Here is a 15,760-nt window from a genome sequence, read left to right as displayed (position 1 = left end):
ATTAAAAAAATGGGTTAAACATTAACTTCTAGCAACTGAAATTCAACTCAGAGTAACTGCTATGCTTATTCCTGACAGTTTTTTACGCCTGAGGTGCATCCCAGGATGTCAACAGACCTCTTACTGTCATAATTAGACAGAATTATGTGTGACTTTGATTAATTTTGTTCTACAGCTTTAACAATATTGGTGCAGTCTCTTCTGACTCATAATAAATTATCCTCTCAGGTATTTTATATGTCAACAAAACTTCTCTGTTCATTTGTTCATTCATTCGTCCTGTGAAACATTTTTTCCGAGCCTTTCTGTGTGCTGGAACATTCCACTGGGTAAGAGGATATCACCTGTCCGCCCATCAAATATTTAACTGACTGACAAAAGCAAGGTATTGAGTTCATTTTAATCTCCGATGTCCTTGAAACTGGCACATAGATCATGACGTTTACCCACAGTTAACTCCACCAAACATGCCATTCATTCCATTTCAAACTATTATTCGCTCCAGTGTTACACCTGATCTTAACTTGAGGCATTTTGCATTCTGAAGCCGCAATTAAACCCAGCTGAACACATTTCGTTGTGTTTCATCACTGGTGATATTTTTTGTACACTTTATTGCTCTGGAAGCTTGGATAACCTTTTATATTACCAGAAAGAATATACATTTCATGATGTCTATCTATGAAGCTCAACTGTCACATCTTCCAAACCTCACATCATCTCTCTCATTTCAATCTTACGATTATGATAAACGATGCAATAATTACTTAACCTTGGATGTCCCTTATTTGCATACTCATCCTTGTAGGACTGGATTTGCACAACTCAACTTCAAAAGACAATGAAATGCAAACACCTCTGAACTCTTTTGCCCTCTTGAGATATTTTGTAAAGACATATTACCAAAACCTTTATGACAGTCAAGCTTTTGTTCTTATTTGTTGTTGCATGAAAGTCAGACTTTATATTATTGTGATTTTTTCCTGCTGCGTTGCATGTCTGGAAGGCATTTAGCTTTCTCTAAATGTTTTATTTGTTCTACGATGTCTCTTGAAAGATTACCTTAATAAAAAAGCTAAAAACATATGTGTATATATATATATATATATATATATATATATATATATATATATATATATATATATATATATATATATATATATATATATATATATATATATCGGCATATGTTGCTGTGGCTCAGGTGATGAGTGCGTTGGATTGTGGAATTTCAAGCAAGCTGTTTCTCGTAGTCCCTCAACCCCTTCCCATATGGTGTGGATGACAGAGGTAATCTGGGAGAGCATGCATGACTAGAGGCAGGAAACAGGGGTTTTAAGGCCTTCATCTAAAAGATACACATGAGCAGCTCCCTGCCTCACACCCCCCTCCATTAAAGCTTATGAAATTACTTTATGAAGTTATTTTTGTTTTAATAAAAAGCATTTTCGTTCTTTTCCGCACATATACCTACTAAAAAAGGTCTTAGCAAAGATCTTCAAATGTGGTATAACAAATGTGGAAAACTTTGGGGAAAGATACAGAGCTATAACCAATATATTGTAGTGGCACTGCTTGGGGCTATGCACAGCGGTGTTTTCACTTAAATCCTTGTGCCAGCTTGCCAAGATGCTGATGATAAGCAAATATAATGCAAGGTACTCAAAGTGGTTCACATAGTGCTATTTAAACAAGACTAACTGTCTAAAGCCATGCTGGCAGCTCTGTGAGGCTGCAGTTCACCCAGTGGCGTTTTGAGACGTTAATGTAAGCATGCTAACATGTTCACATTGACAGCAGGTATAGTAACAATATTCACCATCTAAGGGCACACTTATGCTCAACATTAAATACGTATATGGACACAGATGGAGCCTTGTGTCCATACTAGCATGAATATTTCGTCCATATTCATGCACGTTTCCAGTAAGCTTACGGATACAGACGAAACGGAGCACCACCGGAGATTATGGGGGCAGTATAGAGTAGTTTAAGATGGATATAACCATAACATAAATGGAGTGGAAATAAGCCTTTAGTTTAGCATGTTAGCATGGTTACATTAGCAGATATTTGGTAATAAACTAAAGATGGTGCTAGATGAAAAGTTTGTAGATCAACAAAGATATAACAATTCATCCTGAGGGGAACATGAATACCTGAAACAAATCTGTGTCAGTCTGTCTTGTCAGGGATCACCAAAGACATTAGGATTCATCCACATCTTTGCCAATCTTCACATTTTCCCTGGAGACTCCTGATTTCAATTGCCCTCCTGTGGTAACAAGTCTCCCATATTTCTAGCAATTTATGAAACATTTTCACACATTTTTTTCCCTTTTAGTTATCACAACTTGTTTCTGGCACTGTGCATCATAAGCTCTTCAACTCTAAAAGTGTATTGTTTTCAATCCATTGGTGCTTCACCCTCGCTCGTTTTGTCTGACCCCTTGGGACCAGAAAAAGATGTTTGCATGAGTCGGGCCAGCTGCCACTGGACACCACGTCATCTTGCTGGCCACGTTGCACTTGCTTAAGTCCAGTGTGATGCTCTAGCGGAGGTTGGGGGGGTGACACCTGGCTTGCCATCTTTCAGCACAACAGGGTACCCCAGCTGCAGAGACCGTGAGCCTCCTGTTTTGCCTTGATTAGGCATCCAGGACCCAGGGGTTTGTGGACCAGGAAAGACAGCCGTCTGTGGGTCCCTGGCATGTGCCAAGCCTACAGCCTGGCCTCCAGAGCACCTGGGGCATGAACCAAAACAAACATTAAAATGCAGATGCTGCAATGTGCTTATAAATATGTTATTTTCATTCTTTTAAAGTCACCAGAATGCAAGAAACTAAGATTCTGAAAATGTCCACTTTGGTCTCAAGATTAGCAAAATCATCCCCTGGGCACCATAAATATCTGCATTAAATATATCACTGGAAATGGTTGTCAGGACTTTTTACCAACGACCAAAAATGCCAAGTGGCTGGTGCTGGAATAAAGTTCAGGAGATAATGTACAAACTCTCATGGCAATGCATCCTATATAATTTTTTTTTTGGAGGATTTTAGTCTGAGTCAGAACAGATGATCAAATAGACTGACTGCCTTTCCTCCAGCAAAGTAAACTCTGAAGTACTTTCCTTCTAATAACAACTATAAGTGTAAGAAACAGCTGTGCACACATTGTTGACACTTGTGACAGCAGCGTATTAAGACCTTCGAGCTGTATAGTTTGTTACAACTGCAATTACCCGTCTGGTATGTGACATCACATGCTGGACATATATGTACAAGTCTAGGAGGGAAATCTGATTGTTTTATTCTTTCACTGAGGCACTTGTAGCTGCAGCATATGCTGCCATTTGCAGAGGTTTAAACAAAAAAAAACGCCTGAGGCAGTTTCTCTCGTTCCACCGCCAAGTGATAAATTGACAGACACTGATGTTTGTTGTCATAGGTTCTCCATGCAACCCCTCTGTACTTAACTACTGACAAAGCAAACAGCGAACAATGGCGTCATCCCTGTCAATGACTTGTGATAAGCATCAAGATCACCTACAGCTTTTTTTGCCAATTCAAATCTATCATTGTGATTTTGATTGACTGTGAGGCCAGCTCTGCTGAAATACAGAGCTTAACTGTCATTTTAGGAATTTTTCTTCATAAGTGTACACACACATGTAATATTGAGCCTGGAGGTAGTTTTTAAGTGCATCCTATATTATAATATGTGTGTGTGTGTGTGTGTGTGTGTGTGTGTGTGTGTGTGTGTGTGTGTGTGTGTTTTGTTTTGTTTTCTAGAAATTCTTTCACCTGCAGATGATTTTGAGGCTATAAGTGAATGTTTGTTGTCCATATGTGGTATTATTATAAATAGTTTGCGGGTATTATGAGCTTTAATATCCATGATGACAGACTGCCCCGAGGATACTCTTTGTTATTTTGGGGCTCTTTGGTGAAAGCTGTCTGAAATTCCACAGGATGTTTGGAGTTCACTGACCAGAAGCTCCCCTGCTTAGTGTCTCATAAGCTGCTCTGTTGATTTGACTTTGTTTTATTTTAGTGGAACTGGATTTCGAAAAGTACAAAATAATAAATTCAGCTTCATTTTAAGATTCTGTAGTGAGTCATTTTCACTTCCGAAAGGGACTCCCAACCTTCTGAACCAACCATTGATTGAAGTGAGTCTTGAATTAAACTTTTAACGCCTCTGTGATTTTCAGTGTAAAGTCTTATAAGAAATGCCAGTTTATTCTGTAGACTTTTATTTGTTCTGCACATCCCTTGACTGATATTTTCGCACATCCTACACCAAAACTGTACAGTCATCTTATTTTGAAATCACTATATTGTTTATATTTGTTATGTCACAAGATTTTTTTTTTTTTAAATCAGTCACATTTTTTAGTGTAACTTTTTTCTATATTTATGTTCTGTGTTGCAACACTGTATGTTTGACGTATGCATCAAATACCAATGCAAATTCCTTATGTGAAAACTTGAATTTTATTTTGATTTTGTATCTTCAATCATGACAAATTAGCCTGTTTCCATCAGAAATAGTTGAATTGTAGTGCTGTAGTCAAATTTTTCAATTTCTTCAGCTCAATAAAAAAAAAAAATCAGGATGGAAATTGAGCCTGCACAACTTGAGAGGATGAAAGTCTTTTATTCCCACTGACCGAGCTGTACACAATGCTGTTATCTCTTCACCTTGTGTAGTATCCTACGCACCAAACATCCTGTTTCTGCATTCATTATTTTGAGAGCAAGGATATCAGTCTTCCTTCCCCTTCAATCTGAGCTGTTTACAGCTAAATAAACATCCATACGCACTCATTCTCTCTCTTGCGTCCCAGATCGTTCAGATAAAAATGGACCAGATTCACTCACCATGAACCATATCTTTGCAGAGAATAGAAATCAGACAAATATGTCTCCTAAAATGGTGTATTTCTACACTGCGATATCACCACTTTTACTAAAGATATTAGTACTTTCTCAAAACAAGCCATGAGGGCTTCCTAAATGTGCACATGCCTTGAGACAGCAAACTGTGGGTGGGCTCTGGGTTAAAATGTGGCTGTAAACACTGGAAGCATTAGTTAGTAGTTAGGGGGTAGCTGCCATAGATTTTATTAATATCTTGCCGCTGGACCAAAGACGGTGCCTATTCATTACAGTGGATTTGTTTGCCTGGTGCATATGCCAAAAAGGTTTTCAAGCTGTGGGGTTTACTCCCGGGGTTTGCAGCAACGAATATGCACAATATTGTTTCTCCCCTTGGCCCCGCCATCAATTTACTGCTCGGCTCACAGACTTTACATTGTGAAGACGACACTCATTTTTTAATTGTTTTTTTCAGTTTGAGGAAAGTTTTACAAATAAAAAAGACGTGGCTCAAAAATTCATAATAGAAAGATTTATAATTTATCTTCCTTGCAGTTTTACAGATGTGTGTTTTATAATTCAGTGGGGTCAATGGGAAAAAGTCTTTTTGGGCTACAGGTTGGGTTTTTTTTTTTTGTTTTTTTTGCTGCAATACTGCAAGTGGCCAGTGGGAAAAATGGGCTGCAAGGCTGAGCTGCTTTTCCAGGGGCTGGTTATGCAAAAAGCAGTTCTCTTTCAGGATTGGAGTTCAGTGGATACCTGACAAACATTACATCAGTGCTTCAGTAATGTAAAGAAAAGGGAATTGCACACCATCCTTAGGTATTCCTATAGGACAAATAGTATTCCACATCTAAACCAAGCCAACCATATAAGACAACTGTAAAACAATCAAATTGATTTGATTTATTATTACAAGACATGCAAACAAGACAATAAAATCACAAGCTGACAGGCAGCAGTCCTTATGCCAGAGGCCTCTCTGCTCTGCTGCTGGTACGGGAACTCTTGAGCAACTTCTTCTCGGGCCAGGTGCAGGCCAGGTGCACCTTGCAAGCAATGTAGCACGACTGAAACGAGCCAGTTACTCAGGAGAATCCACAGATTGAGCAGTTTCATGCAGTAACTATTTAATTTCTACCACACTGCACCTGCCAAATGTATCACCCCACAGTAGGAAGTGTGCATCTAATCATGGACAAGAGACAGTAAAAGATGTTAACATTTACAGCGTCCTACTTGGCTGAACTGTAACATGAGCCAGCACAGTGGAGGTGAACTAGTGCATGTGCTTTGAACAGGCCCCAAATGTGCCATGATTGTTTGGCCTCTGATATTTCAGCTGGTAACTCTACTCGCTGTTTTTTGTTTTTTGAGAACCGCTCATCCAAGCAGCGTCATACTCTGCCTAATTCTTTGGGTCCTGAGCAATAAACCTGTCATGATATAATTGTGTCCCCTAGCAATGCTAGTGTATATGCACAGGCTATTTCCATAAACAAACGTGGTGATTCAAAAGTTATATCAGGGATGCTTGAAATGTTTGAGATGCTACAATGTAACATCTCCGGTCTCCCCACTGACAAAGAGTGAACTGTGCATCCAGCGTGCCTTTCAGCGGTGTAGCAGTGTACACAGTGTGTACTTCTGGTGGTAGTGGCGCCACTAATATATCCTGTAGATTTCAAGAGCTCACACTCAACACAACACTCTCTTTGTTCCTCAGCTATACACCCACAAAGTGTGAAGTCGACTGGATGAACAGTTGTCAAGAAAATTTAGGGACACACATCAATACCTGAATTGAATATAACTGAACAAATAGGTAAACATGACTTCACTAATGGGCTATTGACACTATTGCACCCTTTCTTTAGGCAGAAGTACAGCAGAGAAGTGCTTTCTAAGTAGTAAGTAAGGTAATAAATAACAGAGATTATAAAGATTCCTCTTCCTCAAACTGTTTTAGTTCCGCTTCCTGTTAGCTTCATCCAGCAGAATTTATCAAAATATGTTTTTGAACTGCTTCACAAATTATAGGAGCTCCTGCAAGACTAAATTTAAGCATTCAGTTGCACAACTATTCAACACAAAGCACCCATGATGAAGTTGACTAAACATACCTGAAGATTCACATATGGGCCTGAGTTTGTCTATTTACAAAGTAAGTAAAATTTTATTAACAACAGATAATTTGCAGTGCTAAAGGTTTGTTTGTGGACTTTCCACAGATGATTTTTATAATATTTAATAGCGAAAAGTAATGGCCCGAAGACACACTCTCTGTGCGGCTTTTATCGTGATTAATTTAAAAATGAATGTGATAGGATTGCAATAATTTATGTTCATATTAAGTTTTATATCTGACATCAGTTTCAATTTGTTTTTAGGAATTGTGCAACACCACAAATATTTTATGTTCCTATCAGTGCTGCAGTTTCCCTGCCATGTTTTCCCTCTGAGCAGAGAAAACACACATCTGCAGTGTAACTGTGGGATGACGCGAGTGTCCGGTGAGATAACCTGAGAGGGTCTCCTTCCTGTACAGCTGTGCTTGACCGGCACAACAACACTTGAATGAATGAATTATTCACCGAAGACACGTGTGCACATACACACACACACACACACACACACACACACACAAAGAGGCACTGGTGACATAGATACCTGTCTTTTCCTTGATATGTAGTGTAGTCACTGTAATCAGACAATCCTTTTTTGAAGGAAGGAACCAGCAGTGTTATCATGACAGAGAGAAAAACATCCTGAGGGGTAATACTTTCTTGCCCCCCCGCCAAGACCACCTCAACCGCCCCGCTGGCTTTTAATATCCATCAGCTAAGTGACCTCATGAGAAATTTGTGAATGGACAGAGGAGCCGGTACTCTTATCAGACTTTGCAGATTTCAGCCCCTTGTAGGACTACGAGACACAATAACAGTGAGCCAGCACATCCTGCCTCACTCAATACATAATGGATAATTGTGCAATCAATTGTTGTGAGAATACAGTGCCATTGCATAGGAATCATGCAGTTCATGCCCTGATACCAGCTGCAGATAGTTGCGTTACACTAACAATGTTTGGCTGGAGTCGGGCCATTTTGTTCATGTCTTCTGATACCACACTAACTTATGCAAACAAACTGATGTGGACAAAAAAGTACCATGGGACATTTAAGGCTCGTGTTATTAAAACATAATTAAAATTAGAAAAACCCCCCTGTCAGTGTTTGCTTTGTTAGTATTTGCAGAGGTGTGGACTCGAGTCACATGAATTGGACTCAAAACAGACTGGGGTCACAAATGTAACAAGCAATATTCATTCCCATCAAGTCAACTTTTATTCCCCAGATCCACTTTGTTTGAACTTAAAAGTTGCAGGAAAAAAATTTAAAGAAATACTTTACTGAGCGCCAGCTGGAAAAAGGAATACCAAAGATTAGGTGCTTCGTAGAACGGGCAAAACTGGAACCAGCTGATTGCAGTGGAAGGGGTGCCCTTGAAAAGCCACTTTTTCTTCTGAGTAACTAGTGCCAGAAATAAATTTAAATTGGCCTTAACCCTGTATTTAAAAAAAAAAAAAAAACAACAAACAGTGGTGCTCTGGGGCTCCTCTCACCCCTTAACGTTGCAAAATGGTTCAGTCTGCTCCTGCATTGTCATATCTTTTCCCGAGAAAGGGAAATCAAGGCTTTGAGAAAGAAAAAAAAAAAGAAAGTAAAGGAAGTAAAGGAAAAGAAAGCAGCTGACTTTGAAAAAAAAAAATCAAAAGCTATATTAAGGAAACCAATAGAGAAAGGTCGAGGTGGGGGGCGGGGCTGGGGGGGGGGGGGGGTGGATGCACAGATACTGCTTACACATAGGGCTCACAATTTGGTGCTACGCCCCTGCCAAAGATCATTTTGTTCACGTAGTTAGAAAAGCAACAATTTCCATGTAATATATTAATACTGTGATAAAATGGCATAACATTTGGTGAGAGCACATAATGACTTTTTTAGGACTCAGAGTCATGTTTAAGACTTGGAAATTTTCAGTTGTGACTTGAAACTTTACTTAGGACTTGTCTATTCTGACTCAGAACTTGAGTGCATTGACTTGAGACTTACTTGTGACATGCAAAATAAGGACTTGATTTTACCATTATTATCTCTGAAATGTCATAAATTAGGTCATATGACTCAGTTAAACTATCAATCTCATGCTTGTTGTTAATTCCTTCAAAAGAAGCATTTTTCAAAGACTGCTTTAACCTTATGTTGAATTTATGATCTAAAATGCTTTCCCATATATCTCGGAGGCTTTGGATGTAATTTATTACACATTTTATCATATTGCTGTTGTTCATGCTGTTTATCTGATACAATACAAATTCAGTATGTTAATATTTTATGCTTTTATGCCCCATCTCTGTTTTCTTCCGCTATCCATTCCAGTAGCTGGCACCATTTCCTCTTCTCCTTTTCAAAGAGCATCTTGATATATTCCACCTCCTATTGTTGAGTTTCACAATAACAAAATAAAACCGAACTGCAGGGGTGCTTTAATAAATAAATACAACAAAGTAATATCAGAATGTTTCTGTTTTTGTTAACCACTGCTGATATAAATCAGTTTATGCATTGTTCAAAGTTTACACAGGTTCCTTTACACAAATAAAATCTTTGTTTACTGCTGAACCACAGAGCAATGTTTCAGATTGTTTGCATTTCTAATGATCATGGGTTGGGATCTCTTTCAGTTGTGGGCTAAATTTTGACATCACTTCAAGTCTGTCTTGGCAGATGTTCTGAAAGGTACAAATAGGTGTGTCTGTGATTATACATCTGCACTTAAATCTGTCATCTGGTGAATGTTGAGGAATTATAAGCACGTTACACACATTTACTTTCCCCCTCTGACAGTCACTCTGGGGCGTTCATCGTTCCTCTCACCCTGATATGGACTGCAGATGTTGACAGTTGTCTGTCACACTGATTGATGGATAGGTGGTGCTGCACACCCCCTGCCACAGACAGGAAGATGGATCACTGATTTCTTAATCTGATCTCACACACGATGAATGCATTTAACAGTCATGTTAAACAGTGCAACACTCCCTGTGGGTGAATCTGAGATCATTTTTTGAGATTATAACCAAAACACTACCATCACATCCTGTAGACACACTGGTCAAAGGCAATAGCCCTAAGCCAGAGCATGCAGCATTCACTGTTGAGTGTTTATTGTTGAAACACTATAATGTAAAGAATTCCTACCAGGGATACGTACCCCGGGGTGCACTTCTGCAGTTGTTTACAGGTTGAAAGATTGAAAAATAGATAAATCCAGATATTGAGACAGTTGATATATCTCAGCAACTCAGAGTGCATAAAAACTTAAGCAAGCCAGCAGATCAGTTAATGAGCTTTGAGTAATCGATAAACTAAAATAAATAACTAAGTAATGGATAAATTAAAGAAGAGACACACCCAGTTTTTTTCTTCATTGTTTTGACATGAAGGTCTTTTTTTCTTAAACCATTTACACAGATGAAAAAAAAAATTAAGTAAATAAATGAATATTCACCTGTTGTCACATATAAGAAGGGGTTCAGAAAAATCACCAGAAAAAAAAAATTGTGCTTGCCTTAATAGCTTTTCTGTGTTAAACAGCTGGCTGGAAATAATGGATAAATGGTAAAATACTCAGATAAAAGTAATGCATTAAAAAAAAATAGAAAACAGTGCTGGATAAACAGTTGACATGGTTTGCTTGAGTCATGGGTAAATAGCTGGTTGCGGTTGCTGCTGTGCCACCAGGACCAAAAACCTGAGTGTATCTTTATAAATCAGTCATCACAACAATAAATAAATAAATCTTTTTTTTTTCCACAGGCCATAATCTATAATGATGTATAAGTGAGAACCAGTTTCAGATTGTCCCTACAATTCATTAAATGATTATTACCCGCATCAAATCAATGCACAATGCATTACTCTGTCAAAATCACAAACCGCAGGTACAACCTTACAAAAACTTTCCCAGAACTGTAGCATGTATTAGCACCTGCATCACAACATCTGTACTGCTCGGCTGCACACACACACGCACACGCACACACACACACACACACACACCTTCCATACAAGCACCATATCCTGCAGGGCACTGGCAGGTCGGACTGACAGGTTGATAGGAACATTGCTCACAGTCTGTGCCCAGAGGCTCCAACAGAACTAAATATCACCTACTGCTCCTGCCAGACCTCAGCTCCCCTTCCAGACACTACCCACAGTGAGACCAAATGAGATGCACAGTCAGCCCCAGGCCCCTTATAACGTCAGTATGGCAGTTTTATTTATATGGCATAAATAATACATGTAAAGCATTTACATACACCATATATATATATATATATATGTGTGTATAACATGAGAACACTGGTACAGTTGTATATCATATGGAGAAAAAGGGGGTTTTGAGGACATCAGCACTGTCTTCATTAGGGCTGTCGCAGTGATGGAATTTCCACTGTGGTGATAAGCATGATATGTGGTATTTCAATCAGAAGAGTCGGATAAATAAAGTAAAAATAATAGCAATTACAAGTGTATGTATTAACAGAATGAGTTGGTTATTTAGAATTGACAGAAGATGCTTTGGTACTTAGACTCCAGAGGGAGATTTTGTAACTGAGAGGCATCTGAGCAGCTTATAGATAAAGCTTCTCTATTGTGTCCAGACACTGGTGGCTGATGACTCGGAGACTGACGGCTGGTGAATCTGCAAAGGGAGTGATAAGATATTACCATATTTAAGGCATTTGGTCACAAATACTGATGCTAAGATGTTCACTGAGGTCTTGAAAACTAACAGTTGTGACAGTTATTACAGAATGTAACAGACACATAAGTGGATTCATGTCAGTATCCTACTTTACAATGAAGCAAACTTCATCTGTCTGCCTGCATCAATTTTTCTCTGTGATGGGATGACTAATCAATATAAAATTGCACATGGGCACTGAGACTGTTTTGTATAAAAATTCTTCATATATAGTGACTATTGACTTGCTTCTTATTCCACCCATAGAGTCAACAAATGAAAACACATCACTCTGCCATTGCAGCCCACATTGTGGGACTGCAGCTTGAGTGACAGAAAAAAGCATTCTGTCACAGAAGTTGAAAACCTATGTTGTCAAAAGCAGATTTTTTGGTGTTTATTTGCAAAATCTGCACCAAATCTGTTGTCTGCACAAGTTTGTGGCATGCATATTCCCTGAAGTCTGCATGCAGCTGCGGTGCACATATCCCTGGGTATGGACTAGTATACATAAATGAGCAAGCTGTTGAAATGCCTAAGACACACCGCAACTAATTGTGTTAGAAATGTGCATATTTAAGGCAATATGTCAATGATAATGTTGTTAAGGAATTTTCCATGATTAAGCAAATGTGCAGCGCTCAGCAGAGAATACACGCTCAGCACCTCATAACACTGCTCACATTTGAAGCAAAGTGTAAAAACACGGACCTCCCATTATAAAAAAAGAAATAAAAATGTTAACATAGCCACTGTGGTGGTTGATTGCCATCCCCTATGGTTGGCTAAATAATATTGCAAAATTACAGCACTCGTCCAATCACTAAATATCCTCACAAAGTTGATATGTATTCATATGACCTTTGTCTTAACAATCCAGTACAACCAACACACTCAAAAAACTTTCATTCAGTGATTTCAGATGCCTGATGACCTTAAGGGCCTGATAGGGTTATAATCAAATCATCCAATTTATTCTGCCCTGCATGCAAGATGATATCATCATTGATCATTTGTGGTTCAGTCAGCTTTAATTTGTCATGTTTTAACTGCATCAAATTAACTCAGCATCTGGCTGCCTTTTTGTCTGAGAAAATTTAGAGGCGTAGTCGCTGTGAGACTTGTTCTTGCCTCTGAACACCGAAATGCCACAGGAGTCGATTTCCTGCTAAATTGTTGTTGTGTATCACAGAAGTCAATCTCGGTGCCAGCAAGTGAGTGACAGGCTTGTATAAGCAGCCTTTAAATGCTCAGGGGAAATGACAAGAACAGGAGATAAAGCTACTACGGACCCGTCAGTGAAACAAGCATATCTATCAAATCAATATGTGTGTGTCTGTGTGTTGTGTGCACAGTAGTGTGTTAAAAATGCAGCTAATCCCCTGTGTTGATGTATAATTTTCTCTCATATATTTAAGGCAGGTTTGGTAGTTATCTGTGAGCTGACAGTGTAATGCTAAATACTAGTTAAAGAGTTCACACTTTATTATCTTTGATTGACACACGGATTCAAGACTGACAGTTTAACAAGGCATCAGTCAATCCAAAACTGATGTGTGCGTGTGTGTACCTGTGTTTGGGAATTCAGCAAATCTTTTCCGACGTGATTACGCAGATAAATTGAAAAGAGCAAGGCAGATTTCATGTAGACATGATCCTACAAGGCACTCTTGATTAGTCTCATTTCCTCTCACATACCAAATGTCACATATCATCGGGGTATTGGGGTGTAAAAATCTGGGCTGTGCCATCAAGTGATAAGAGATCCAGTCAGCTGCTGCTGCCGATTTTGACCTCAGACTTCAGAGTTTAGGGAGCTGATGTTAGAGCGTTACTACCACTTAGTGGTGGAATTTAGAGCCTCAGAAAAAATAGAAGTTAAATGATCCCTCTGCCTTGTGTCCCTTTATGAGATCACGTGTTGATATAGTTATTCTGCCTCTAACCAAGCTAATGGAAGTTGTTATAGCCTTTTTATAATTTATTATATAGTAACATTTAAAATTTTATGCCTTGAATGTCTGTGTTTTTCCTCTGTGATATCAAAAATGGTACAGAATATCAATGTTTTCAGCCTGCCTGGTTGTACAGCTGATGCCCCAAAAGTCTCCTGACTCATAGGTAGTTCCCTTACATGAAAATTTTAGTGTTTGTGAGTTGTATTTGGTCTCCCTTTGCATTTCTCTCTTATTATGTGTTTTCACTGCAAACAGTCTTGGCCAAGTCTCCCTTGAAAATAAGATTCTTAATCTCAGTGGGACCAACCTGGTTTATTAAAGGTTTATTTATATATATATATATATATATATATATATATATATATATATATATATATATTAGAAGGCCCAGTGTTATGAGAATCTTCTGAATTAAGAGAAAACAGGAGGGGGGACGTGATGTGTAAGTACAGCTTTAGTACAGTGGAGGCCACTGTTGCTCACTTATTTCCAAACGATAACAATAAAAACAGCTTCTGAATAGTGAGGGTGATCATTTTCACCAAGTAATTTCTCATCTAGTAATTTTAAAGCCTTGGATGGATGATTTATGTCCATTTTCCAAATATAGAGTAGTTTCTCTGACAGTTATTCACATTTGGTATTTATCTTTTTACTCAAGTTGCAAACTTTTCCCTCTGAGAATTAAAGTATTTCTGATTCAGATTTTTTATTTTAGTTTTATTTCATTTGCACACAATTAAAAACTGCAGAAAAATCCACATTAATAATAACTTTTTTTTTTTGGTATCACGAAGGGTCAAGAGGCCTCAGGCTTGTACAAACACCCTTAACTCGAAAACAGCAAACTAAAGCAACAAAGAAAAACCTCTAAATTAACATTTTACAGATAAATGCAAAAAATGCAAATGACAAAAAAGAGAAGAAACAGTAACTAGTCAGTAAACATTAATCAAATAAAACCAAGAAGTACATCAAATACAATACAAAGTGTAAAGGAAAAAAGGAAATATTTATATATAAACACACATATCTGATGAATATTTAAAAGACTGTATTACAAATATTGGGCAAAAAAACTAAAAAAATCCTCCACCAGGTCTTAAATACACCGACAGTAATCAAGCTGTCCTTCTGGCCTCCTCTGATGATAATGGGGAGGATTTTCTAAATTTACCCCCTAGTGTCACATGTGGAAACAACTCCTCACAGGCCGCCAGTCATTTCCTTTAGCAGCAATAATTAGCTGTTTTTTTTAACCCTTGATTGCAGACTAAATAAATTGTGTTCACATGCACGATCAGGCCTGCACCTCTACATTTTAGGCCGAGCTCAGTGGCAGCGGTACTCTGTCCCTTTAATACATCCTGGAACAACTGTAAACCAGGGCTGGAACAATGCACTGACATAATCCTCAAACAAAAGTCATCAGCATTACACTCATTATACTATACACTATAACACTATACAAACATTTACTGTTTCATATAACAAGACATGCATGAACAAGGCTATGGTCACACTGTGTTTCTAAAGTGGTGGTATATAACTAATATGTTTACTCAGAATTTTGATGAATATTTTTTTAAAAAAAATATATAAATAGAATTTTCTGGCAATTTCCCCCCTTTTTTTTAGCTAATTTTCAGGTATTTTTTTGTCACCTTTTAATTATTTCTTGCAATTTGCAGGACATTTTATCTCGAGTTTCTGATTGCCTTTTTGAAAGAATCAAACCAGGTTGTTCAGGTTTCAGAGGTTTAAATGCTTGTGAGAAGTGCCTGATCACAGCACAAGAGCACTGAGGGTTAAAATGTACCCTTTACTTTGTTTGTTGTCATACTGGCCCACACTGGCCTTGGCAGGGCTATTATGGGCATTGTGAGCTGAAAACAGCAAAGAAAATACCCAAGGCTGCAAGGGCATTGTTCCTATAGGACGCATACACACAATGACCAAGGCTGGGAACATGCTGTTTTCTTTGCGTTAGACACAGAAAGGAAATGAGGTGTATGACACACACAAACAGACAAACACGCTCACGGATTATCATGTTTGGTAAGAACAAAAAGTAACAAATATGGACTTTCTGTGCCAAATAAAAAAG

This window comes from Plectropomus leopardus, chromosome 3 (assembly GCF_008729295.1).
Source record: "Plectropomus leopardus isolate mb chromosome 3, YSFRI_Pleo_2.0, whole genome shotgun sequence".
NCBI classification, from domain to species: domain Eukaryota; kingdom Metazoa; phylum Chordata; class Actinopteri; order Perciformes; family Serranidae; genus Plectropomus; species Plectropomus leopardus.
The sequence above is the reverse complement of the archived record's forward strand: the minus strand, read 5'-3'. Positions refer to the sequence as shown.